The sequence below is a fragment of the Castor canadensis genome, chromosome 2 (genome assembly GCF_047511655.1).
Source record: "Castor canadensis chromosome 2, mCasCan1.hap1v2, whole genome shotgun sequence".
NCBI classification, from domain to species: domain Eukaryota; kingdom Metazoa; phylum Chordata; class Mammalia; order Rodentia; family Castoridae; genus Castor; species Castor canadensis.
The window spans coordinates 185,390,483-185,405,077 of NC_133387.1; the positions used below are offsets into that span (position 1 = coordinate 185,390,483).

At 44.4% G+C, this 14,595-nt stretch overlaps 1 long non-coding RNA gene across 1 annotated transcript in view; it reads left to right on the forward strand.

The window, feature by feature from the left end:
- The first annotated feature begins 3,335 nt into the window (after nucleotides 1–3,335).
- LOC141417958 (uncharacterized) overlaps nucleotides 3,336–14,595 on the forward strand; it is a 155,342-nt gene continuing 144,082 nt past the window's right edge. Inside the window, exon 1 of the long non-coding RNA XR_012442559.1 lies at nucleotides 3,336–3,761. This is a non-coding gene — a long non-coding RNA (uncharacterized lncRNA). The remainder of the gene's footprint in view (nucleotides 3,762–14,595) is intronic.

Below are 14,595 nucleotides of genomic sequence, written 5' to 3' on the forward strand. Positions count from 1 at the left end.
TAAGGCAGAAGTTTGTCATCACCAGGAATGCTGGAAAGACTAGAGTGGTATCAATTTATCTCATCCAACCTGTATTTTTCTTCTCTGACTAGGTCAAAGAAATTCATTATGTCACCCTCAGGCAAGTCACCAAGTGGGAATAAGAGAGGCCATGGCCCCCTTCCCTTCCAGCGGCTGCAGCATAGATAGCTTTCCTTGCATGGATGAATAGCTGTAAGGCACCTTTGCCCCAGCCTCCTGAAGAAGGCAGAAGAAGTTTTCTAAATGTTTTCCTGCCATGAGGATCACTGAATTATGAATGAGGCCAAACTTAGGGAATAGCAAATCACAGTGGGGATGGAGGGAAGGGTTCATTCAGAAAGGGAAATCAAAGCCTAACTTGCCTTCTCCTTGTCATGGGCTCCCTCAATTGATAACTAGTGTTATATTATCCCATGTCTTTAACAGATTATCGAGGTGTTGGCAGTGATATCATTCTGATGTCTAGATAATTCTTTCTTTTTAGTATGCTGCACTCACTACACTTGAACCAAGCAACTTGGACGCAGGGCCTGGCTGATCCAACTCAAATCAATGAGATCCACTACTCTCTGGGCATTGACATGCAGAGTGAAAGAACGGATGCATATTCATGATTTGTCTCCAGTGCAGGCTTAGGGAAGTCTGTGGGTGTGTTTTGATGATGCAGCTGAGAGCTTCCTTCTCACATCATCTTTGGGTAGAAGATGTCACACGTCCTGTGGTCGTGGCCTTCACTCTCACCAGAGCTGTGCTGCCAGCCAAAGGCAAGGGGAGGCACATCTAACTGAAGAGTGGGAGAGGCCATCTTCGTTTTGTTTGTCCAAATCCTTCTGTGAATTTTTCTCCCTTTTCTGGTTCCTTTGCTCATGGGCAGCAGTGCTCCAGCCATTTCATAAGGTCAATGAGCTTCTACTGTTAAATTAGACCATTAGGAGCAGAGCAGGGGGAAATCTGAAGTCTTTTGATGTGGATCTTGGGTAGGCCATAAAATCCCTAAGCCAAGGGGACCCCACTGAGGTCAGCTGTGTGAATCTCAGAAATCCCAATAAACTTGTGAAGAGGCTGAGGAGTGGCAATAAGTGAATATCTACCAGCAAGACTTCAATCCTTCAGGAGAGCATGGTCTTGCAGTAAGAGACACTTTCTCTGGAAACTTCCAACCTTGCCACTCACCTGCTATGTAAAGGAATGAGTACTGGTATTAAAGTTTAAAAACCAGATTTGAATTGAGTCCTGGATTGGCCATTGTTAAAACTATGTGAACTTGGTTAAGTTACTTAGTTTCTCTGAGCCCCATTTCTCCCACCAGTAAAATGGGAACAATTATAAACAACCTACACTCTTCACAGAATTTTGTTTTGTTTTTGTTTTCAATTTTTTTTTATTATCATATTATTGTTGTTTTGAGGAACAAATAAAATGTGATGATACCTATAAGAGTCATTTGTAGACAAGTGCTTTATGAACTCCAGGGAATGACCTTATCCCTTTTTGTAGGAAGTGTCCCCATTTTCTTTGAAATGTCTCTTCCTCCAAATGAACCATGTGGTTTGAATAAAGGCTGCCATGTTGATACTTTGTGTGTGGGTATGTTTCCAAAATAGGCCCAACATGGCAATCCCTCTCCCATGGCTGCCATAGTTGATTGAGATGGTTCTTAGGTTCTTAGGTCCTTCCCCCAAGGGCTTTAATCTTACAATGAGAAAGAGTGTGAAGCAATTCTCTCTGAGGACAGAAACTGTTAGATGCAAGGCAAGGAGGTTGGTGGTAGTTTTGTTCCCTAATGTGTGGAGGAGGCCTACCTACTGAGAGAGAAAATAAAGCCACACAAAAATGGAGGCGGGTATGAAATACAGAGAGCTGTGACAATATATCTAGTTCAGCTTTTCCTGTGGGTCCAAACGAATCCTTTCTTTTCCTATGGCTTGGAAGGACATTATTTCAATATTCTTCCAGTACATTCTTCTTTTTGCCCAAGCCAGTTTCAGTCCTATTTCTGTCACTTACAACCAAAAGAGCCTCAAGAAGGAGGTTGCCATTCATTATTCTGGTTCCCAGCTCTGGCTTTAGTTTGGATTTCATATTCTGATGTTTTTGCCTTCCTGTCCACAGGCCTCTTTCTCCAGGGCCATTTTATTTGCCTTGTTCTTCATTCACACCACAATCAATTTGTGTTTTTCCCCGGTGCCAGGCACCCTCTTGAGCCTCAGTGCTCTGCATATAAACTAAGGAAGACATTTGGATGTTATCCCGAGGAAACTCACACAAGCATGTGCCTTAGAGGCTCCCAGTGAAAAGGTCAAGTCCAAGTATTTACTCAGATAGGCTAAGCTATGTATTTTATTTTTCTGTAGCATGTGTTTATGGAGGATTCTTCAAATCCTTGGTGAAATGGGATAGGTAAGGTTATAACTCTAAAAATTTCTGAGTGCCTACTGTTGGCTGGTAGTAACTGAACTATTGGGGGAAAAAAGAAAGAAAGAGAGAGAGGGGGAGAGGTGGCCTCACCTTTGAAAGGCATACAGTCTTCCTGAGCAAAGAATGCAAATCTGGAGGAGGAAAAGGCAGAAAAATTGAACCTGGGAAGTCATGGGGCTCAGACGGTGAGCTTCCTATGATCAGAGAAGGTAAGTTCTTGATAGACTAGGGTGTTTAGGGTAAAACTGATATAACCTGTTGGAATTGTTTTATTTGATCTACATAGAATTTATTTTTTTTTAATGAGTGCTCACCACTTGAAAATCAGGAGATTACTTACTTTAAAAAAAAAGAAACATAGATGTCTGGCTTCTTATGATATATTAGGAGATTTGGCCACAATTCCTACCAGCTGGAGTGGAGTAACTGCTGTCTCTTTTGGCAGAGCAGCCATACTCCAATTATCACCTACCTGGTTCAGAACTTGGGGAATTTTGGTTCCTCAGCCTGGTTCCAAAAGGCATTTGGTTTTGCTACCTGAGGTTCAAGTTGGAACTCAAATAATCCCAGCTCCCCAGAAGCTTGGAAGTGGGGTTTTAGGACCAATTTGTATCTAGGGTTGACACCTACTTGGCAGGGATCCCATCCAGCATTTCAAAGAATCGTTGACCAAAGCACCCACCACCAGCTGATATAGTCTGCATCCACCCACCAAGCTACAGGTGAACTGAAGCGAGCACCTGCTTCTCTGAAGGAACAGAAAGTTGCAGAAGCCTTCGTTGGAGTCAGCAACTACCAAACACCCACCACTTGGAGCCTCAGATTTTCTTCAAAGCATCTTCTTTCTTGTCCTTCTATCTTGTGTCCACATGTTTTCCCTTTGTCTCAGTTGAATACAGATGATACAGAATGCAATTCCTTTGGCGGCTGTATGTGTGGGAGTGTGGCACAAGTATTTATGAATCTTCAATCAAGCTGGCAACAGAGCCAAGGAACTCCAGCAGAGCTGGAGTGTGTGCCCACCAGAGTCTGATCTCTTACATGGGAAGCTGCGTTTGATATCTCATTTGTTGGCTGTGTTCCTTGCAAAGCCGAGCTCTGTTTAACCCACTTTGCCATAACAGAAGAAGATGCAGAAGAAGCTGGCTGGGCAAGAGGAAGATGATGCCACCCACAAAACCACACAGGGATTGGGAAGCGCTGGGGCCATGTATAAAGTGCTACCACCCTCTGATTGGGCATGGCACTGCACCCTCCTGGACCGTGTGGGCACCCCCTGAAGGGGCCTCCCCTGCCTTGGCCCTAAAATCCCAGAATTGCAGGTGAGTCTGGACTGGTTTGGCTTTTATTTGTGTTCTTAGACAAAGATGTGATTTTCTTGCTTTTCAAGGCACAAAGAACCGGTGGGGCAAACTCAGATCCCCCCCTCCAACCTTGGGCTAGGAGTGACACAGCATGTCGCCATGGCTGAATCTGCCTCTTTCTGCTAGATATTCTGCCCACGCATGACAGAGACTTTGGCAAAATGCTAGCAATCAGAGAGCTGCTCTTCGTAGACATAAAAGAGTCGGTACATAGGTCTCCCCAATAATGATAGTCTACATGCATTAGCATACATTTTCTTGAGAAGTGAACTACCAGACTAGGTCCCTGAAAGCAATTCATTCTATTTACAGCTTTTCTGAAACCCCCAAGAGGGAATCATCTTGGAGCCCTGCAGACACCACACTGAAAATAGTGAAAAACATTCAATTTGGAAACAATTTTACCTTGATTTTTCTCTTTTCTCTCTCTCTTTTTTCCCCCCTTCCTTGGTGAGTCAGCCCACAGCTTCTGCTCCTCCTCCTTCCTGAAAGTGGTCCCTGGTTTGCCTTCTCCTGGGGTCACAAAGACAGGAATGGTGTGATCAGTAACACCTGATCTTTCCTCCTGGTGAGAACACCTCATTCTCCAAACTGAGGAAGGGTGGCCAAGGAGGCAGAGAACAAGGATTGATGCTGCAGCATCAGCCATGTTATCACTCCAATACATAGATCATTCTCCAGAAGGCAACTGCAGCTCTTTACAACAGTGGCAATGCCAGTGTCCTGTCCTATTACTCCATCCTTGGGGCTAATAATAAGAGTTTGTAACCATGTCAACAGCAAGAGAAAGGGAGCAAGAAAGTATCCCTTTGATTACATAAAACATCCAGACACTTAGCACAGCCTTGTAAGTCACTCAACTCCCAGCATGCACTGCCTGAGAAAGGCTAAGGGAAGGGCAGGCTTTGCATCTCCAGCAATGCCAAGGTTGGACCTGACACTGGACTAGGTAAGAGGTAATCACCTACTGTGTGCTCACTAACAATACTCTAAACAGGGAATATAACAGGATAAATAAATTACAAAGACAAATTCAGAGATAAGCCATACCTGAGTATGGGCTGTCACTGCTCTAGATTCAGACTTAGGAGACAGGAGGTGGGAGTCTCCCTCTCCCTTGGTAAGAGGCTCCATGAACCTCAGGTTCCCTAGCTCCAAAGTTGGTGACAGTTCCTAATCTTACATGCTCACAAGCTTCCTGTGAAGATAAAATAAAAAAATGCAGTGATTTTCAAATCAATAGTGGAATCCTTTTTAAACAGAAAAATCGTACATGTAACTCTTAAGATAACACAGATCAGAGACAAACTACTGCAATTGGAGGGGGGTAGGAGTGAAGTTTAACCCACCTCTTCAGTTTTGCCTTGTCCGCAGAGTGGCTTCTGAGGCACCCACAAGTACTCTCTTGCACTGAGCAGTGTAATGTGAAGATCAGAGAAAAAAATGCTTTGAAATTGCATGTTATTATTTTTATTAATAATAATAATAATAATACAAACTGTCCATTAATGGAGGTAATTGTAGGAATCGAGAGAAGGGATTGATCAATGTAAGCCTAAGTGTTCAAGTGGCAGGAGGAACATGCCAATTCTTGAAAGACAGGCGAGGACCAGGAGAGGATTCCAGGTGAGGGTGCACATGTGAGTCAAGGCAGAGGTGAGAAAAAGCACTCCCTGCAGGCACGAGGGGGCAACAACCTAGGTTAGAGTGGAGCCTGCGTGGGCAGTAGCGGTGGGGGTTGGTGAATGGTTGTTTGCCATCTTTGAAATATGTTACAGTTGGGACCTTGCTGGCAGGTCCCATGGGACTCCCAAATCAGGAAGGAGCAGGACATCTGGTAGGGGATGTCCAATTCTAGTTGGGCTAATTCCTTGGCTTGAACTCTTACCAATGTGTTGGAGTCATATTTTCCTTATTCTTTGATTAGAAGTGATAGTCTTCACTTCAGACTCTGATGGCAATTTCCAATTATCCCTCACAACTCAACTGTGTGACCTGCTCTCCTCTGTATCTAAGTGATGTATAAGGAGTGTTAGTCTGCAACATCCATGTAAGCATGCCCCAAGAAGTTACTCAGGACTTCTGGTTTATTTAGTCCCCCACATGCTCATGGAGCATGTACGTGGCCTGGGTACTTCTTTTGGCCCTTGCACCTCTGGGAAGGGCTGTCTCTGCTTTGCCTTCTCCCCTGCAGTCCCTTGGCCTCCAAGGATGCCTGACCTTCCCTACTTGTCTCAGACCACCTTGTTGTCTTGCCATCTTTGAAATGTCTGACAACAGCAAATGCTTGGGTCTAAAAGCAAAATAATGAAATCAAATGAAAGCTCCCCAATTGCACAACTGCTTGTCCTTGGTCCAGTGTGATGCACAGCATGCATTGTTCAGGGAGGAGCAACTGTATCACCTGAAGCACAAATGCTGTTTTTCAGGCACCAGTATGGAGGGGTGGCTGTAGTGGAGCCAAGGGCCCTGCCTTGGAGCCTGTGGGCTTTAGGGGTGTAGGATGGTCCATCTTTAGCATAAGATGTGATAGGTCATTCAAGTTGCTTAGTCTGATGGGAAAGGTCACTTCAGTGAGCCCAGTGGGAGAAGAAAGTCCTGGTGGGTAGGGCAGAGATGAAGGAGTCCACAGGAGAAGTGAAAGGGGGAAGAACACAGACAACCTGGATAGAAGGGCACCAGCTACACAGAAGACACCAAAGATATGATCTATACTAAAAATCATCCTCCACGGAATGCACCAATACATGAAGAAAATAGAACTTTTCCTTAAGAAAATGCTCTGTAAATCCATGCAGGTGTGTATGGAGTGAGAAGAGAGGACCAGACCCCAAAATGGTGGGGTGTATTGTTCCACATACTCCCTCCCTCCCCCATAAGAGCATTATGCATTTTGCTGTTTCCCTGTGACATTTGGTGGCCTTTAGAAAATGGAGCATCCACACTTGCCCCTGTGCAACATCTCCCCATTGTCAGATAGACCATGTGACTTTATTGGATTAATGGAATGCAAGCCAGTTAAGAAGCTACAAAAAGTATGGCAGACTTGGCCAGTTCTCTTGTTTGGTTCTTTCTATCATCAGAGCAGCAGTTCCCAAATGAAGAGCTATCCTTTCAGTCGAAGTTCCTGAATGAGAAGACTTGTGAACATGTCCCCAGCTGCCAACATGATCTATGTACAAGAAATAAATGCATGTGGTTATTAGCCACTAAGATTTTAGGGTGCTTGTTACCATAGCAAAGCTGGCTAATATAGTTAATGTCAATCAGTGATGAGGAAATTAATCACGTCTGCCTTGAGTTAAGCTTTTTTAAACTTGACTTGTTTATTTAATTGATTGTTGTCATCTTCACTTGGGGTGAATAGCATTGATAAATACAGGGTTGTTTACTTTAATGAATCCATGGAAGAATGTGGTTGATTTTTACAGAATCCACATATTAAGATTTGACAAGTTCTATGGCTGAGATTCTTGCTGGGTTTCCTCTCATTAGTTGTTGACTAGGTCTAAACATACTATAGAGTTGTCCATTTGTCATCCACCTGTTGGGAATGTGTTCCCACTGGCCCCTCCCAGGATGTCAACCCTCCTTCAACTCTGACTCAAAGGACTTGTACTGAGCTCTCACTGTGCCCTGGGTCCTGGGAGTACACACCCATTATCTCATTGGGTTCTCCCACCAATATTTTAATAGTAGGTATTGTTGTCCTAGTCCATTTGAGCTGGTGTAAAAAATTACAGAATGTGTGGCTTATAAACACGAGGAATTTATTTCTCACAGGTTTTTGAGACTGGGAAGTATCAAGGTATCAGCACATTCAGTGTCTGGTGAGGGCCCATTTTATTGTTCATAGATGGTGCCTTCTCACAAGTAAAAGGGGTTTGTAAGCTCTCTCAGATCTCTTTTTCAAAAGCACTAATCCCAGTTGCCAGGGCTCTGCCTCATGACCTTATTACCTCCCAAAGTCTGCTTTTCCTAATGATATTATCTCCTAATACCATCATTTGGGGGGATAGAATTTCAACATTTGAATTCCTCAGAATACAAACATTCAGACCATAGTAATTGTTAGGTACCTTTTGAAGAAATCAAGAGTCCAAAGGATTTTCCAAGGGCCCAAAGCCAGTGAGGGGCAGATCAAGATTTCAACCTAGCTTGCTTCCTTCTTGGCTAAGGGCTTTCATCATCACACCAAGCTTCATGAATTTAGCATACTTTGTATAAGGTTAATGTTTATGATCCAGTTTTCTAAAGGCCCAGGAACATGGGCCCATAAGCTGATGGCAGGAAGGTGAAGTGGAAGATAAGTCTCCTTACACTTTAAACGTTTATATTACAATTTATATTTTATTCTCAGACATAAATTCTTTTTATGTTACATTCCTAGAATGAGTCTAACAAGCTTTGAGCTTCTGACCTCTGGGTAGGTACCATCTGCCTTTTTGGGTGGGACCTCTATGAAGAAAAGTGCTACTGGAATAAATAATTGGTACTTCTTCAAGAGGGCCAGACTTCAAGGGGGCTGTAGTCTTAGAAGAATATTCTTGCTGTCAATTCTCTAAGAGTGGCAAGGATTTCAAATTATTACTAACAACAACAACAATAATAATAGAAAAATAGCTTCAGTGTCAACAAATATTTTACAAAACACTTTCACATAAATTGCCTGTCTGCTGCTTGAGAAAGCCTCCAAGAGACACTTGAATTTACCCTGTCACCAGACTGTTGACTGCCATCTGTCCAGGACTCAATAATGTGAAGAGTTATGACGCTGACCTCATCCACACTGTGGCAGTACAGATAGGCAGAAAGAGGCAGAAAGGCAGGTGATGAAGAGGTGATTTCAAGGGTAGATGTGCCTGTTCTTGCATTCCCATTCTTTTTCTTTTTTGCCATACAGGAGTTTGAACGCAGGGACTTGTGCTTGCTAGGCAGATGCTTCACCACTTGGTCATACTCCAAGCCTTTTTGGCTTAAGTTATTTTTCAGATAGGATCTCACATTTTTGCCTGGGGTCAGCCTCAGTGATTCTCCTACATACGCCTCCCATGTAGCTGGGCTTTCAGGCATGCACCAACTTGTTAGTTTAAAAAGGGTCTCACTAACTTTTTGTCTGGGCTGATCTCAGACAACCACAATCCTCCCAGTCTCCACCTCCCAGGTATCTGGGATTACACATGTGAACTACTATGCCTGACCCTGCATTTCCATTCTTAGTTTGAGGATTGAGCAATTCTCTCCATGAGTTTAAAAGATGAGAGTTGAGTAGAAGAATCCACCAATACAGTAATGATAAGATCCGAGTATAAGAGGCAGACCTTCAACATACTGGTGAAGCTGAGCTGGTTTGATTGCACAAAGTCAGAGACACCCTGTCCTGATCCCAAGATCCCTCTGGCTCCTTACAGATAGAAACCAATGGGGGCCAGGCCTGGCAGGGCTTTGTGGAGTCATTTAGTACCTCTCTTGGCTCCAGGAAAATACTCCCCCTCAATGATCTGGGAAGCCTAGCAGCAGCTTAAGAGCCATTCCCCATTCCAAGCGCCATCAGTTGATTGGACTAGAGACTTGCTTTGGCTTCTCATAGGGAGAAAAAGGTAGCAGTCGCTACATTCCCTGCATTTGGCTCCCATACAATTTTAGCTCTCAGGTGGAAGTTCTTGTGGGACCCACTACCTTCTCCCTAGCCAGGTGAATTGTTAATACACCTTCTAAGAGCAAAGGGGTCCAACAAGACAGAAAGAATGGCTCAGACGCATCTATGGGTGTCAGGCTATTAATTCTCCCCAGTGAGTTCTGGCTGATCTGGATGGTGATGAACCACATGGGTCACACTCTTCCTCAGACCTTTGGATGCAAGAGATACAGAGTCAGCAGGTAAGGTCATCAGTGGAGGGAGGAGCCAATGAAGCCTAAGTTGCTTGGTCTCTGTAATATAGGAACTCTAGGTCAGGGTTAGTGCGTGCTCCTATGGGCTTGGTCTGGTGACCCTACCACAAATGGTGGGTTGGTGAGGGACTCCAGGCCTCTTTTCACAAAGCCTTATGAAAACAACCTCAGCTATTCAAGTATATTCCTTTTTTTTCTTTCTTTCTTTCTTTTTTTTTTTTTTTGGTGGTACTAGGGTTTGAACTTAGGGCCTACACCTTGAGCCACTACACCAACCCTTTTTAGAAATGGGGTTCTTTTGATATAGAGTCTCACAAACTATTTGCCTGGGTTGGCTTCAGACCATGATCTTCCTGATCTCAGTCCCCGGGCAGCCAGGATTACACGTATTTCTTTTTCTTGAACCTAAAACATACAAAGAAAGCATATTTGAGAGCCCTGGCTGTAAAAGGCAAAGCCACATGACTCTTCTCCAGGGCTTCTTTGGATCTGTTCTTGCCATGTTTGACATAATTCAGAGGCTGTCTGAGAAGCCCATCTGCATGAGGCTAAGAGGTGCCTGTAGTTCTGCACCTGGGAATAATTGTCTTTGGGAGGCCTGGAGGACTCTGGGTAAAGATGCTCTGCCTCTGTTCTGGCAGAGTGGCTCAGAGAAAGGAGGAATGGATCAGGCCCCCATCCAAGAAGGTCTCCTTTTCCCCTTCTCCAGACACTGAGCAGAGGGACGGGAGTGATGAGTAGCAAAGTGCAGGTGGTGGTAGAGGTGGTGGATGAGAAAGGGAACAGATCTCAGTCCCCAAGGTCTCCAGCTCCTGGCTGGAGCCCAGACAGACAGTGGGGAGATGAACTGGGCAGATGCTGATGTCTGGACTGTCCTTCTTGCCTCTGAGTTTGGCTTCTAGTCTGATGTCCTCATTTCACCTTCTCTGCAGCCAAAACTGAGCCTCCCTGCTCCCAGGAAGCAGGGGAAAACTAGCTCTGTGTGCACAGCAAATGGAGAGGTAGATGACTTTGGAAGCCCACCTCTTCCAGGAAGTTTTCTCTGCTTAATCCCAGCTGGACACAGTCTCTATTCAAAGTCCTACCACTAGGGAATGTGAGAGATAGACTGTTCCAGCAGGAAGACAGGAACCCGTAAGAAATGTGCTGAATGTGTAACATACACTTGACCTAGAGAGGGAGCTCAGCAAACATTTACAGAAGGAAGAAAAGAAAGGGAAGAAGGAAGGAAGGGGAGGAAAGAAAGAGGGGAGGAAGGGAGAGAGGGAGGGAGGGAGGAGAAGGATATTTCTTTTTTTAAAAGCCAAAGTGCCTTCATCAAAATGCCAGCATATGAAAGTAGGAAACGATGGCAGAGGGTTCAGAACTCCGCATCCCAGGATCCCTTTGAGCCTCTGCAATTGTCCCTGAGGAAGATGTCTGCATCTTTTAAAATTCAGAGGGAAACTCACCTTATTTTCCCAATGAATAAGCTGAGGTCGCTAAAGAAGACATGGCTTGTTTAAGCCAGAACAGATACCTGGTCTCTGACCCTCAGGCTACAGTTGGTGTGCTCCAGCTAGAGCATCCTAACTCATACACACTAGGTGCACAGCAAGCGAGTGCTGGGTGCACAAAGCGTTGAGAGTAGGAGAGAGGGACTTGTCAATTCCCAGTTTGTGTTAGCCTGGCAAGAGTCGTGAGCCATGACAAAAGATGCCGCACCAAAATAAAATGTATTGTATTTAAATATTCCCTAAGTCATTTTGTGTATTTAAGTCTTAATTCATCTCCTCTAAATCTCTCCCGCTACATTAATGTGACGACTTTGACAGGAAGAAGAATCACATTATTAAAGAAGCTTGTGAGCAAATTTCACTCATAAAAATCCCTCATTCACTCACTGCGCTCTGCTGTTCCTGCTCCGTGTTCTGTTCCTGTTGACTTCACAGATTCCACCCCTCCGAGCCTCAGGTTGCTGGGGGAGGGTGGTGCATGGGAAGTTCAGCAGAGGGAGGAGGATATGCACTTCACACCCACACCTAAATCTTCCGCTTTCATTCAGAAGTAAAGAGAATCACTTAAGGCAAACTTCAAGTGTGGTTAAGATTCACACTGGAGAAAAGAAGGGAAAGTAGACCCCCCCTTCCTCTTTGAGAAAATCTTCTTAGCAGGATGGGGAGAAAACGTGGCCAGTGACCAGGCAGGGTGTCCATCTTTGGGTGCACATCTCAGGAGAGGCGGGACCCTAACTGCAGAACTCACCTCTGCGGATTCCTTCAAACTGACTTTTCGTGATGCTGGTGTGGCCCAGCTGGAGGCAGCCCTGGAAGCTGCCATCGTATCCTGGTCATCCTCTCAGATCCCTGCTCAGGCTGGCTGGCTGGGGATTTATGCTGTCTTCGCCAAGCTACTCTGATGAATCGCTTCCAGGATGGCAGCAGAGTTAGTGGTATTCATCTCACCGACGTCTCAACCTTCTCCTTTAAATCATTGCTCATGTTGGTAGTCATTTGTTCACTCCTGACAGCCTGGCTTGGGTCTGGCTGCTCCATTAGAGAGCCTTCCAGCCAAGGAAGGGCCTGCAGGTTCCACCTTGGCAGGGGCCAGCAGAGCCTCTGCAACTTTTCCTTCACACACTGTCCCCTGCCCACCTAAACAAGCCTCTGGGAAGCCAATCCTGGAGCTCCAAAAGGTTCCCTTGTTAGACAGGCCTCTGACCTAGAACTTACAGAAGCGCATAAAACTCATCTGTTAGTGTTTCTGTCAGGCTAAGAGCACTTACAGGCCATGGATGTACCCATGTTGGTATTTCCAACATCTATGGAGTGCCTCGTTCCCTATAGGAACTCAACTTTTACAGTGTGGAGTGGAGGATACAACCTCTTTGGAAAGTTGTTTGTCAGTGATTAGTAAAGCTGAGCATATATAAACTCTGTGATACACCTGTGTGTAGATCCATCAGATCTATAAAGACACATTCAGCCAGGTGTCCGGTGGCTCTGCCTGCAATCCTAGCTACTTAGGAGGCTGAGATCAAAAGAATTACAGTTCCTGGCCAGCCTGGGGAAATAGTTTGGGATTTTCTACCTCACGCAATAGCTTGGCATAGTGGTGTGCCATCTGTCATCCCAAGGTATGTGGGAGGTTGAGATCAGGAGGACTGCAGTTCCAGACCAGCCCAAGTGGGGGAAAAACATTCATGAGACCCCATCTTAACAGAGAATAGCTGAGCATGGAGGCACACAGCAGTCATCCCAGCTATGGATGGCAGGAAGCTTAAAATAGGAGGATTATAATCCAGGCCAGCCTGACCAAAAGTGAGACCCTATCTCCAAAATAACCAAAATACAAAGGGCTGTAGGTGTAATTCAAATGGTAGAGCACCTAGCAGGCACGAAACCCTGAGCTCAAACCTTAGTACCACCAAAAAACAAAACACAAAAGCATACATGTATAAAAGAATGTTTATGGCAGCCTTATTCCTATTATGAATAAGGCTGGAAACAATTCAAATGTCTAACAGTAAAACAGGCAAATAAACCACAGTGTATTTATATAGATATTATTGTATGGGCACCGTGCAGGAATGAGAAGAATGCATTACTACTCACACAATAAGATGGATGAATCTCACAGAAACTGTGTTGAACAAAAGAAGCCAAACACAATTGAATATACTGTAGGATTACATTTGTCTGACATTCCAACACATACAAAAAACTTACCAATGCTAAGCAGAGGTCAGCAAAATGCTGATCTCAGAGGGCTGCTGATGATGGTGGCCACTGGCTGGGAGGAGATGCAAGAAAGCCCCTAGGGTATAGAAAATATTCTAAATCCTGATCTGGAAGGTGGTTACATATGTAAAAATTCATTGGGCTATGTACCTATATACTTTACTATATGTAAGTTAAACTTGATTCAAAATAGTAAAGAAAATGTGGAGTGGTTCTCAAACTTTTTATAGTCTGTGCCTCAATAGATTCTCACGGCAAAATTATTATATTGGGATTTTCCTGTACTTTGTAATATAAAAATTGATATATTGCACATGCATTTTCTGTCTTCTTGGGAGCATACTCCCCAACACCATGAGTGAAAATCATTGCATTAAAGTATATTTACCTCTTAGCATAGAACAGTTTCAGCTGGGGGCGGGGGCACGTGACTATTATCCCAGCACTCAAGAGGTGGAGGCAGGAGGATCACGAGTTCCAGGCTAGCTTGGCCTACACAGCGAGACTCTATCAGAGAGAAAGAGAGAGACAGAGAGACACAGAGATGACGTATTCATTGCTTTCCATGACCGAGTCTCATTAGAGTGGGATGGCACATAGTAGAGAAGATGAGAAGCTCCCAAGGAAGTGTTATGGGGAATTTTCATAAAGCAAAAACAAGTGTGTGTGTGTGTGTGTGTGTGTGTGTGTGTGTGTGTGGAGGGTTGTGTCCAAGAACCTTGATGGCATTGAGAAGCCCAAATTCAAGGACATTCTTTCAAGAGCAAATGGCATAGAATATCCCTTACTTTATCTCAGTTCAATTCCCTGAAAACTAATCTGGGTGTGCCCTGTGAATTCATTTGTGCCTGGGCATACATGAGGCTCACAGCTTGAACCACTAAAATTAGTTTGGACATAGAGAGAAGCTGTGTAAGGACATGAGAGGCAAGGAGTCAAAGCTGACTCTCAAGAATGAGAAGTGACCCACATGGGTCAGTTACAAGTGGCCCAATAGTTCACTACTAGCTTCCAAGATCTTTTGCTACTGCCCCAAGAAGAGACCCACAGGGGACATCTTGGACTAGTTTATGAAAGTATAGGTCAGCTTTGATTGAAAATAGCAGAACATAACTGGAACTACCTTAAACAAAATGGTAATTGTGACTAATTGTTCCTGAGACTAATTGTCTCACATGGTA